Below are 14,304 nucleotides of genomic sequence, written 5' to 3'. Positions count from 1 at the left end.
CTACTCCCCAAAAACAACAGATTCACAGGCAGCCGACAGGTTCCTGTCAGGTATCTCTAACCAAATTGATCCTGCAGGTTCGTCGGACGTCAACGCCCCCTTGGTGTTGGAGGAGCTGCACTCTGCCGCTAAATCCTTTAGGCAAGGCAGGACCCCGGGCTGCGATGGTCTCCCAGTTGAACTTTATGTAACGCTGTGGGATCTCGTAGGCCCGGACCTGCTTGAGCTGTACGAGGAGATGGTGGTGGAGGGCAGAATGCCTCCGACCCTAAGGGAGGGGATGATCACGATTTTGTATAAGCGCAAGGGGGAGAGATCGGACCTGAAAAACTGGCGTCCGATCTCTCTTCTGAACGTGGACTACAAAATCCTCGCCAAGGTTTTGGCCAACAGGCTGAAATCTGTCATCGGACAGATCATCCACCCGGATCAGACTTGTGGCATTCCTGGTCGCAGGATTGCGGACAGCCTCGCGCTTGTCCGGGACACGGTCCAGTACATTCATGGCCGCCGTGTGCACGCGGCCCTGGTCAGCCTTGACCAGGAGAAGGCCTTTGACCGTGTCTCCCATGAGTTTATGTGCAGCGCTCTGCGCAGGTTTGGTCTTGGGGAAATGTTCTGTTCATATGTAAATGTAATGTACAATGAAATTTGTAGTGTGGTGTTGGTGAACGGTTGGAAAACTGACCCCTTTCCAGTGTTGTCTGGGGTCAGACAAGGCTGCCCTCTCTCACCTCTGCTTTTTGTCTGTTGTATAGAGCTCCTCGCCCGAAGCATCAGACGGAACCCAGAGATCAGAGGGATCACCGCACCAGGACCAGACAGACGGGAGGTCAAGTGCTCGCTCTACATGGATGATGTGACGGTGTTCTGTGCCGACCGGCACTCCATCGACACACTCGCCCAGACGTGTGAGGACTTCGGCCAAGCTTCAGGGGCAAAAGTCAACTGCGGGAAGTCGGAAGTCATGCTCTTCGGAAAGTGGTTCCTGCCTTCTTCTGCACCTATGCCCTTCAGCGTCAAAGCAGACTTCATCAAAATCCTTGGGGTCTGGTTTGGAGCAGAGGGCGCAGCCCTGAAGTCCTGGGAAGAACGACTGGCAAAGATGCGACAGAAGTTTGGACTTTGGAGCCTCCGAGAACTCACCATCAAAGGTAAAACACTGGTACTCCGCAGCGAGATTCTCCCTGTGTTGCAGTACCTCGCCCAGGCCTGGCCCCCCCCGGGTTAACACCTGCAAGGCCATCACCAGGGCAGTGTTTCACTTCATCTGGAGCTCCAAAATGGACAGAGTAAAGCGGGCGGTTATGTTCAAGGAACCCCTCAAGGGCGGTAAGGGCGTGCCCGACATCGCCACTCTACTGAGGGTCTTCTTTGCCTGTAACTGCATCCGCAGAACTTTGGTGGACAGAACTGTAGACTCTGGCGGTAACTCCATGTCCCGTTTTTTCCTCCTGCCTCTCTGGAGGTCCCTTGGATGGGACAAATGGGACAGCTCCATCCCCTACAACTGGGACACTCCTTGGTATTACTTGGATACTTTCAAGTTTATTAAGGAGCAGGGGCTACATGGAGTGAAGCCCGACTTGTGGAAGCCAAAAACTATCCACAAGTTGATCAGAGCATCGGACATTGTTGAGACTGTTCCAGGCCTCCCTTCAGCCACTTGTAAAGTGGTCTGGAGGAATGTTTCTTCAAAGAGACTTACCAACAGGCACAAAGATCTGGCATGGATGGCAATCCAAGGGGGGTTGCCACTCAGGACATTCATGCATGCCAGAAACCTGTGCAGATACAGACACTGCCCCTTTTGCATCATCCAGGAGGAAACTGCCCTGCATGTTTTCTGGGAGTGTCCCTTTGCACAGGGCCTGTTGAGGGCTCTGGAACCTGATCTCAAAGACTTTGTTCCACAGACTGCTATAACACACTTCGGTGTGTTAAACGGACTCTTTTGTGGGACCCACTCACAAGAGGACATTGATAGTGCCTGGCGGGTGCTGTGTTGTTTTAAGGACGCTGTTTGGTGCGCCAGAAAGCGCCTCATCCACCAGAGGGAGAGGATGTCCATCCAGGACTGCCGCAGACTGATTCACAGTCTGCTCAGAGACTATCACCTGATGGACAACATGGAGGAAGAGGAGGTCTGAAGATTTCCCCTTCCCCCCCCCCTCCCCCACCACTATGTACCCTTTTTGGCAGTTCAATAAAGCTTCGGGCCTGTGAACTCTTTCTCCCTCCCCTCCCCACCTTCTCCAACCCCCCCCATCACACCTGTTGCTCATTGAAATGCCATTCTGATTTTGACTTTGACTAAAGACTGTATGACTTGACATGTATTTGGTAATGGTTTTTGGTAATGCTTTCAGGGTAATGCGGCGTCATGCATGAAGTGATGTTTCGGGGTACTATTACTCTGCACAACACATCAGGCATCATACCGCAGAATGAATGTAATTTATTTGTATGTTTGGAACTGTATTGTTATGTAGTGTATTTTATGCGCTGCGTCGCAGTACAGTGTGGAATGTACCTTGTTAAAAGTATTTTGTTTTTTGTATATTTTCTTGAAAAATAAAGTATACATTTTCAATCAAAAAATCAGATCATCTCCCAGCACTTACAAGGTATACCGAATTGTCATATGTCCTGTTTTGTATTGTAATGAATGTATTGTACTCTTGTTGTATTTTTAACCACTTGCTTACTGGGCACTTAAACACCCTTCCTGCCCAGACCAATTTTCAGCTTTCGGTGCTCTCACACTTTGAATGACAATTACTCAGTCATGCAACACTGTACCCAAATGAATTTTGTGTCCTTTTTTTCCCACAAATAGAGCTTTCTTTTGGTGGTATTTGATCACCTCTGGGGTTTTTATTTTTTGCGCTATAAATTAAAAAAGACCGAAAATTTTGAAAAAAAACGCATATTTCTTTGTTTCTGTGACAGAATTATGCAAATTATTAATTTTTCTTCATAAATTTTGGCCACAATTTATACTGCTACATATCTTTGGTAAAAATAACCGAAATTAGTGGATATTATTTGGTCTTTGTGAAAGTTAGAGAGTCTACAAGCTGTGGTGCGAATCGCACAAAATTGATCACATCTGATGTACTGGTGACCTATCTCGCTTCTTGTGACCCGAACAAGTCAGGAAAGTACAAATACCCCCCAAATGACCCCTTTTTGGAAAGTAGACATTCCAAGGTATTTAGTAAGAGGCATGGTGAGCTTTTTGATGTTGTCATTTTTTTCCCACAATTCTTTGCAAAATGAAGATACTGATGACAGATGGCACTGATAAGTGGCATTGATGACACGTGACACTGACAACAGATGGCACGTGACACTGACAGGTGGCACTGATGACAAATGCCACTGATACGTGGCACTGATGACAGATGGCACTAATACGTGGCACTGATGACAGATGGCACTATGTGGCACTAATAACACGTGGCACTGATGACAGATGGCACTGGGGACAAATGACACTGACAACAGGTGGCACTGGGGACAGATAGCACTGCGGGCAGGTGGCACTGGGGTGGGGTGGATTGCACTGGGGTGGATGGCACTGGGGCGGATGGCACTGGGGCAGGATGGCACTGGGGGGGGGGCATGGCACTGGGGGGGGGGTGGCACTGGGGGAGGATGGCTCTGGGGGAGGATGGCACTTTTTTTTTAACTTTTTTTTTACTTTTTTTTTTTTTTTTTTTTCTTTTTTACACTGACGGCTGCTGCAGCCGTTCTTCTCTCCCCTCTCACACGCTGTCTGTGTGAGGAGGGAGAGCGGCGCTGAGAGATGATCTCATATGTTTACATATGAGATCATCTCCCATTGGACACGCCGATCACGCTGTAAACGGCCGCTGTGATTGGCCGTTTACAGCGATCTGTGTTTGCCTGTCCCCGGGGGACACGGCAAACACAGAACTTCCGCGATGCGCGCCCGCGGCGGCGCGCATTGCGGAAGTAAACACCAGGCCGTCCAGGGACGGCCAGGCGAGGGAAGCCGCCCGCCCTAAGGCCGTCATTCGGCTATAGGGCGGGCAGGAAGCGGTTAACTAATATTTTACTCCCTCACTTAGACTATAGATATTTTCTGTGTATTAGATAAACCTGTAACGTACTCTAATAAATGGTGTTATGTTAAACCTTCCTTTCCTTTGTCAATAAGAATTCTCTTTTCAACCCATATCATATCTTCTGATTAATAAATCAGAAATATAGATTTTGAAGGTTAACAGTGGCGACCACGAAGTTGAGTACAGGACTGAAAGTATTTAATATAATACCACAATTTGTTTATTAGAGATTAAGGTTATTAGGGGGAATTTAAGCTGAGTCAGCTTATCCAATCTATACAGGGAAAAATATAGGTAAATGTTTTTTTTTATTATATGTTTTTATTATTAAGTGAGTATTAGATTAACTCTAAGGAGAGAATATACACCACAAGTTATTATTATTGTTTTTTTTATGTTTTGGATTTTTTTTTAATAATTTTTTTATTATTATTAATTTTTTATTTTTTTATTTTTTTTATTAATATCCCAAAATTATAATTGAAAAGTTCTTTGGATGTACCCTTATATACCGGTCGATGTAAGGGGGAGGAAGTAACTTTGCGGGAAAAGTGTTATTAATTTTTTTTTTTATTGCATTCTTTGGTGCTCACCAAGCTTCATTGCTGTCTCTAACAATTGCTTGAGAGTCCTGCATGGTGAGTACATTTATTTTATTGAAAAGACGCCAATTGAGTGTGGTCTTGGTTTTGTTGAAAAGGTTCAACAAATGTTTGTTTTAATTGAAATGGTCTATCCACTAAATGCATAACATAGCTTTAAGAAAGTAGTTTGTTTGTTTTTACGGTGGAATTTTACAAACAGTAATATTCTCATTGTTGTCAGTTAAAGTACAGAGCTGTGGAAGTCTTGTTGCTGAATACTGAAGCTAATCTTTGAGAAAGATTATTAGTAGTGTATTAGTGTGAAATAAGGTGCACTGAGCATAGTATAATAGACCTTCCAAAAGTTTTTGTTGTGGGTTTTTGTTTGTATTACTGAATTGAGTTACAAATACTAGTGTAAACACGGCTGCGTTTACATTACTATTGTCAGCATATAGATCCTTGGGGGCTTACAGTACACATTCTCAAAGCTCTTGGTTCTATTGTCCCCTGGGTCAATTGTTGTATTGAAGGCTCAATGTTATGGTGAGCATAATTAGTGTTCCCCCACTAATATAAAAGAGGGTTTTATTGTGAGCTGAAATATTGTTTTATTTTTACTGTATTTTCTGCATTTTTATTTGAGTCTGTTTATGTTTTTTTTTTAATTATTTTTAAGGTGTTTTCCTTCCCTCCTTCTATACGGTAATCTCAAAGTGGCTGTATAGTACAGGGGAAGTTAACATAATTTAGCTTACAAAATTTTGCATTGTATAGATTGGTAATGGCTGCCATGTCCGGTCTAGAAAGTTTTGTAGCAACGTATACTCGTAAACATAAGAACAATGAATTTGCCTGTGATGCCAAGTTAAAAGCATCTCCTTGGACTTATGTCCAGGAGTTATTTGAGAAACAAGTTAAAACAACCAAAAAAAATCAGCATAAAAGTCTAGCCTTAGCAGGCATGTATGCAGCTTGCATGGCTATGAATACTAAAATGCAGAAATTAGAAGATATAGTCTATAATAAAAATATTACAATTTCTGAGAAGGAAAAAGAGAATACAGCTTTACAGAACCAGGTACAAACATTAACTACCCTTAATCAATTAGTTAATGCCTCACAGGAGGAAAATGTTAAAAGTGTAAATTTGGCCCAGAAAGAAGTGGTACAATATAAAAGCATGCTAACTAAAGTTGAGACTGAGCTGGACCACATAACTACTGCATACAAAGTAGTCCAAAATCAGTTACATGAAGCTAAGAAAGGAACATTTATAGATCACACACACTGCACGCAAACCGAGTCACAGTTGCTACAAACAATTTCTATCCTTAAAGGACAGGCGGCTGTGGCCAACAGATGCGAACAAGGTAATGCTACGGCACCTACTTGTGCCTATGAAATTGGGGACACAGAGGAATATGAAGAGTATTGGGGAGAGGAAGATATGGGTTCCGATTCCACATTTCCTGTGGCGATGGGAGAAATCGCAGAGCCACAGGAAAATCGAGAATGCACCATTGTCATAGACCCACCAGACAACGGGGACCAGCTATCTACAAATGAGGAGCATGACAAGTTCCCCATCATGGGTAGGACCCAGATTTCCTCCTCTACTGAAGGAAATCAAACATTTTTGGGCTTTGATAGTGAAGGAAATGAGGTGATTTCCAATGTATATCCAATTCAACCTGTAAAAACCCTTATGAGTGTAGCGGATTTCATTGGCAAAATTAAAACGAATGAACACATTACTTCACATGCAACCAATGTACAACAGAGGTGTGAGCTCTTAGGTGTGCGAAATCCTAGTGACCAAGTTAAGGTGTTACAATTAACCCTTGACGCCCACACCTGGAATGCACTCCCAGATCAAATTAAGGAAGGCAAAGGGAGCTACAAAGTAACCGTGGCCGAATTGCAAAAAGTCATAAACCCCTCAGCTATAGGTTTGATGGTGGCCTATCAAATCAAACAAAGTAATGAGGAAAATCCTTTAGTTTATGCCAATAGATTGTGGGCAGCATATAACACTAACAATGGTAAAACCACTAGAGAGGACATGGAATATAAGAACCTACTGATACACAATGCCCATCCCGCTATTCGAATAAAATGTGAGCATTTGATAGATCCTAGAAAACATAGCTATGAGGAGGTGATTGGATTAATACATAGATCATTCCATGCCATCCAAGCCTATAAACAGCACAGGCTTAAGGAAAGAGAAGAGAAACAGCTGTTTAGGAAGGTGGCTGCAGTACAATGCAGGACTACCACCGTAGAAGGCCCCCATGCCCCAGGAGAAGCCAATCCTCCATACAACCCTAACTGGGACAAAAGTTTACAAGGGAGGGGGAGGGGATATAGGGGGAAATCAGGTTATAGAGGCAGAGGCAGAGGAAGAGAAAACTCTCATAGCCACCTATCACAGGGCAAGCATGTCAGTGACACAGAAAGAGCTCCTACTTATGCAGAGTTGCGACAACAATTACAGGCCTTTCAAGTAGGCCCTGGAAAGGAAGTACAGGTAGCTTCCCAGACAGAGGCTAACCGTCATCAATGGTGACAACTACAAGGCCCCAAAATCTTAGCACCTATTTCTCTGGATAGGTGTGGGCGCCCTGTAGTGTCAGCGTTGATTAGGGGCCGTCAATGTGCCATGTTAATCGACACAGGGGTGGCGATATCAATTATGCATGACAAAGATCCCTTAAACTCAACACTATCTTCAGGAAAGCCACTGAAGCTCCAGAGCTTTGCTGGACATAATGTTGAGTCTGCCTTGTCCAAGCCCCTAACAATCCAAATTGGTGAGTTAACCCTAAAACAGCCATTAGCATTAATGTGTTTGCCAAATGAAACCAGCCTGCTGGGTTCAGACTTCTTAATTCCCAATGGATGTATGGTGGATCTGACCAACCTGTTATTATTGCAAGGGGTTCCAACTGATCAGAATAGCACCATTGTGATACCTGATTCTCACACAATTGCAGCCATCAAACGCAATGATTTAAAATATGACATACTGGAGATCATTACAGATCACCCAGAACATCAGCTTCTGCACCCTGTGATAGAAAGACATCAGGGATCCTTTGCAAAACACAAACATGACTGTGGAAAGGTAAATACGGTAATACACATCAGTGGGCCAGACCCAGTTCCGCAGAAACAATACCCCTTTCCAAAGGAAGCTATCAGCTACATACAGGAAACCATAGAGTCACTGCTTGACCAAAAGGTCATCAGACCATGTGTATCAACAACAAATGCGCCAATATGGCCGATTCGCAAAAGTACTGACAATTCGTGGAGATTAACAATCGATTACCGCAAATTGAACAGTATTACAAACAATTGCGCCCCCACCGTTGCATCTGTCCCAGATGTGTTGAGCATGTTAAATCCCAAACACAAATATTTCACAGTGCTGGACATATCAAATGGTTTTTGGTCATTACCGTTGTCAGAAGAATGTCAATACAAATTTGCATTTACATTTCTCGGAAAACAGTATACTTTCAATTCTGTCCCTCAAGGATTTCATAACTCTCCTACGTTATTTCATGCAACCATGAGAGATATTTTAATTGATTTTTCTTCTCCAAAGAATCTTTTCCAGTACGTGGACGATTTGTTGCTAGCCACATGCGACAAAGAAGAACATTTGCGGCTATTGGAGGAACTTCTGCAGATCCTAGGAAAGGCGGGACTGAAGTGTAATCCCATTAAGGCACAATTGTTGAAGGAATCTGTGTCTTTTCTTGGGATTACAGTGACAGCAAACGGACGTAAGATAGCAACTGAAAAGGTAAAAGCCATTCTACAATTACCGCTGCCAGTGAGCATCCCGACTCTGAGATCTTTTTTAGGATTGGTAAATTATTCACGGGCTTTCATCCCTGAATTTGCACAAAAATCTGCACCACTGTATGATTTGTTGAAAAAGGATACCCAATGGCAATGGACTGAGCAACACACCAAGGCAGTGCAGGAGCTTAAAGAAGCTTTAGCGCAAGCGCCAGCATTAGCCAACCCAGAGTACCAACTGCCCTTTCACATTGAGACTGCCATATCAGAGACAGCCATGTCAGCTGTTCTGTCACAGGAAATCCATGGGCAACAGAGACCCATTTCATATGCATCTAAATTATTATCTCCTGTGGAAATGAAGTACTCTCTATGTGAAAAACACCTCCTAGTTACGTTTTGGGCAGTGAAATACTTCACATACATCATAGGACTTAACCCAGTCATCCTGCACACAACTCACACTCCCACTAAATTTTTACTCACAGACCGAGTGAAGGATGGCAATGTATCCAATGCCAGATTGGCCCATTGGGCTTTGTTGCTTCAAGACAGAGACATTAAAGTTCAACACACAAATAATCCGTCCACTAGAGCCCATGGCCTCCTTTACCAGGGAGTACCACATGAATGTGATATCACCCCACAATCAGCGGCACAACAATTCTTTAGACCTTTGTCAGTAAAGGAAACAGTCCCTGAAAACGCAGGCCAAATTTTCACAGATGGATCATGTTTTTACGTGGAGGGTTCTCCATGTGCAGGATTTGGAATATACTATATCAATCCACAAGCAAAGACCCAAACATCAATCTTTCGGTCATGTAAAGTCAAATCAGCACAATTTGCGGAAATGGCTGCAATCGCTCATGCCCTAGAACTGATGAAAGGGGACCAAGAAATTGTTTTATACTCAGATTCTGCGTGGGTCTGTAATGCTCTTACAGAATTTCTGCCCTTCTGGCACACCCACCAGTACATGTCCTCAGATGGGTCTCCACTTAAACATGCATCCCTGTTGAAATATATTGTATCATTGGTGCAAAAGTTGCCAGTCAAACCATGGGTGTGCAAAGTTAAAGGTCATTCAGGTACTGCCCCATACTGGGAACAAAATGAGGAGGCGGATTGCTTGGCCAAACAAGGAGCACAGGGAGGGGAGATCTGGGAAATTCCGTCGAATTTACCGGACCTAGTCTTGTGCCCCAGTGTTTGTGCCCTCACAAAATCCTGCATAGTAGTTCCGGATATTTCGGACATACAATGCCAGGATGACAACATTAAGGAAATAATGCAAAAACTGCAAAATGAGACTGGAGAACTCTCTGAGGGGAATACTTTGGCAAAATATATAAAACACCTCACATTGTCAGAAGATAAAAAGGTATTGTTACATCATGGAGATGAAGTAACTTGGGTGGTTCCTGAAAAATACCAAAATGAAATGATTTACATAGTGCATGACCTGCCTACTGGGGGTCATCAAGGGTCAGAGAAAACAGGTGAGCGGCTCAAGAACATAGGTTGGTGGCCCTCCATGATGACAGATGTGAAGCAGTATTGTGACAATTGTATTGTCTGTGCACAGGTTAACCCCGCACCAAGGAAGATCAATGCCCCTTTACGAATTAGACTGAAAGAAGGGCCATGGAATGCCTTACAAATGGATTACATGGGACCCTTGCCAGTCACTGCTAGAAACAACAGATTCATCTTCGTAGTCACAGATTTATTTTCTAAATGGGCAGAGATCTTCCCAACCAAAAGTAACACTGCACAAAATACGGCTAAGATTTTAGTGGAACAGGTGTTCAGTAGATGGGGGCTCCCAGGATCAATAGAGTCAGATCAGGGGACCCATTTTACTGGAAAGGTGGTAAAAACCTGCCTACAGATGTTAGGGGTGGAGCAAAAATTTCACATTCCATATCACCCAGAATCTTCAGGTCAGGTTGAAAGAGCCAATCGGCAGATTAAGACAATGCAAAAAAAATTTGTACACATCAATGGTAAGAACTGGGATAATCTGCTGCCATTACTGGCCATGGCCATCCGAGCAACCCCCTCATATGCTACCCGGCTGACACCCTTTGAAGTGCTGACAGGTAGACAGATGAGACTCCCTGAACATCTCTGGCTAGAGATGCATACACCTACCATAGACAGACTTTCAATGGACCAATACCTCCTTAAACTCCAAAAAGCGGTAAAAGAGATCCATGTATTTGCCGCAGCACAAATGGGTAAAAGTCAAAAGAAAGCCAAGGCGTATTTTGACAAAGGGGTTCGAGAATGCACTTGGGCCATAGGAGACCGAGTTATGTTCTTGGAACTACGTCCCCTGGATCACAGTCTAAGTCAAAAATGGAGAGGTCCATTTTCTATTATTGATAAATTAAGTCCTTCTGTATATAAAATCAGAATAGAGGTGGGCAAAAAGACACAAGATAAATGGGTTCATGCGAACCAACTGAAACAGTTCCATGGAGCCAAAGAAATCAACTAAAATGTGCTGCTTTCTTTCCTTTTAGAGCCATGAAGTCGATGTGGATCGTTATCCTGCTCCAGCTGATCACAACTACCAAGGAAGAGGAGAATGGACCACTCATCAGCGTGATCGTTGACAAGAATCCTGTCTACTGCCTAGAGGGGGAATCCATTTTATTACCTGTGGCCATTGTAGGGACTGTGGGGAAGCAAGTATATTGGTGGAGTCCCATTGATAATCATCTCGTCTGGGGTAACGGCGTCGCAGGGAATATCACTGACTACCGGGATAGAGTCATGAGTTTTCAGAATGGATCCTTGTTGATTCAAGAGACACGGTTGAGTGATGCCGGAGAGTGGAAATATTCTTTTGTTATCTCCATCCCCTTGTCCAGCAACACACAGGCATCCACTCTTCAGTACGTCCCAGGAAAAGTCACCTTGCACGTGTCCCCAAAGACTAACACCCCTGCTCCTACAATTTTGCCCAAAAATACAGCTGCAATCCCCTACTATGAACCAACATCCTTGGAATGCCCATCACTGCAAGAGGGACCACCTAGTGGCCTAACGGCAACATCAATCCCTGGAATTCTGTTCAATAACGTTAAGTTCATTCATGTACCCGTGGTACTTAATTTGTCCCAGTGGAACATGGCTGAATTCGGCTCATGTGCCCGGACAAATGTGTCTCTGTTTTACTCCTCCTTGCTGGTAGATTTGATTGCCTCCCATGCAAGCCGAACTCAGGACCCATTTGCAGAACCAAACCTCACTCCCCATAGGGGCATTTTCAGATCCAGAAAGTTAAAGGGGTTGGACAGCATACTTGGGTCCATCCCAGGACTTTTTGGATCTGGCATGTCAATTTGGAACCGAGCCGATTTGTCAGCGATTCGCAGGCATATCGGAAATTTTGAACAAAAAGAGGGTCGGCAAGTGCTGAAACCAGTTCTGCAGGGTGTTGAGGGGCTTGCAGAGGAGGAAAGGTTTACGGTGTATAACATGAAAGATATTGCCCAGTTGTTTGAAAAGACACAACAGAAAATCAACGAAATCATAAACATAAATAATCAGAAAGCTAGAGAGGATAGTATGGGGAAAGAGGTAATATGCACTGCGTATGGAAATTTTGTTTTAACCAAGGTCACTAATATCATCCGAGATATCCAAGCAGGTAAAATCCCTGATATATTAAGAGATACCGACCTTACCCAATGGTATTGTACTCACACTAATAATAGTGGTGGAATGAATGTACATTCTGGAGACAAGTGCAAACCTCTGCCAGTTTCCACAATTCGAAATATAGGGATAGTAACACCACACCCAAATAGAGGGCCATTTGCTTGCAAGAAGAGCCCGTCCCTGTGCGCCTACCGGGACCTAATGTATGTTTCCTTCACCATGTCGCTGCCAGTGTTCCATCCACAAGATGACTACTTTAACGCGATGGCGTCCATACACTCCCTCGGGTACCTTGAAAACGACGTGTACAAGGAAAGGTTGCACCTCCCCGAAATGCTCATTCAAGTTCAAGGGCGATGGAAAGCACCACACACTGCCTGCTGCACTGTCAAAGACAATAGGTACTTATGCCGTTGTGATGTGTTTGAAATTGACACTCCAGTCTGTGGTCTAAGCAATGACCCGGATCCCACCGCCAAAGTAGCAAGGGACCCCCAACTGGAAAGTCCACGCCACCCACCTCAAGAAACCAGCACAAGTGAGATGGAAGCTAACTGCCCAGTGAAGCTGTCAAAATGGAGAACACCTAGCACAAAGGTCACCTACCACATGGATGGACTGTACTGTGTCGTTACCAATCACCAGACATTTCTCTATGGGGGTCAGTCGTGTCCCATACCCTATCCAAATTTTTGCTTCATTCCACACGAGTACACTATTATTGGGCAAACTGTAGTAACCCCCATACCAGTGTTATCAGAAGACTATATCATTGAGAGTCCCCCTGAGGTCCCAGATCCTATAACCTATCTACCCCATTTTGATATAAAAATTGATACTCTGTCAGTAAACCTTCACAATCTGCTTGCAAGGAAGGATACCCATATAATTCAAATTAGTAATGATATGGAGAAAACAGGGAAAAGGTTGAATGAACTTTTACATGATGGGGATTTCAGTTTGGTCACCACCAGGACCTGGGTGGAAATGGGAATAAAAGGCCTTCTCATATTGCAGTGTGGGGTACTGTTATTTATGACGGGTATGGTGATACATCTCGGCCGACTTCTAAGATGGCAGAGAGAGAAACTGAACTCACTAATGGAGATTAGACATAAACAATTACTCACTTAAGTGTGGCGTCGTTTCATTGGACTCAACTTGCCACAAGGGGTCATCTGTTGCCTTATGAGGAGTTTATGAGTAATCTCCATTAGCAACTGGGAATATTTGTATTATAGATGTAGATATTAGTATAAGAAATAAAGAAGTAGTTTAGCTTAACCTGCCCAGATGGTTTGAGTTACAGGAACAGACGTCTGGTCAGCGTATATAATTCAATTAACAATACCTTTGTCTCACAGGTATGCTAAGTGTGGGTGTGAGGGAGATGTCCTGCTGTTTACCTAATGTAATAATCAAAACCCACGAACAGATACCATTTGGGGTGTGTAGTCGGTACGGAGCCGAATTCATTTGCTAGATAAAGGCTTGTGTATTCTTCCGTGCTAATCAACCATTTATCCATTTCAAAGGGTGGTTGATATGCTTAAAATATTTCTTTGATCTGTTCAGGAATGGACAATTTACCCCGGCTGGGACTATGCATAGTTAAGTGTCCTATTCAAGAGCAAACTTCCTCTTTAATTAAGTGGGCTTCAGACTAATTATCACTAACCTATTAAACCCAAAAGAGGAGGTGCTATTGAGGGGAGGAGAGGGCTAACCAATCAGTGTGGTCCTATGCAAGTCAATGAGAGGTGGCCCTTTTTAAGGGGACCCCAACCCTAGGATAAGGGCAGATGAGAACTGACCAGAGCTATGGACCAATATTAGGTAACATATCAGATCATCTCCCAGCACTTACAAGGTATACCGAATTGTCATATGTCCTATTTTGTATTGTAATGAATGTATTGTACTCTTGTTGTATTTTTAACTAATATTTTACTCCCTCACTTAGACTATAGATATTTTCTGTGTATTAGATAAACCTGTAACGTACTCTAATAAATGGTGTTATGTTAAACCTTCCTTTCCTTTGTCAATAAGAATTCTCTTTTCAACCCATATCATATCTTCTGATTAATAAATCAGAAATATAGATTTTGAAGGTTAACATCGCCAACTCCTGC

Source organism: Lithobates pipiens, unplaced genomic scaffold (assembly GCF_037356315.1).
Source record: "Lithobates pipiens isolate NorthernLeopardFrog02 unplaced genomic scaffold, aLitPip1_a1.2 Scaffold_30, whole genome shotgun sequence".
Taxonomy (NCBI): Eukaryota; Metazoa; Chordata; class Amphibia; order Anura; family Ranidae; genus Lithobates; species Lithobates pipiens.
Note: the sequence above shows the minus strand (reverse complement) of the source record.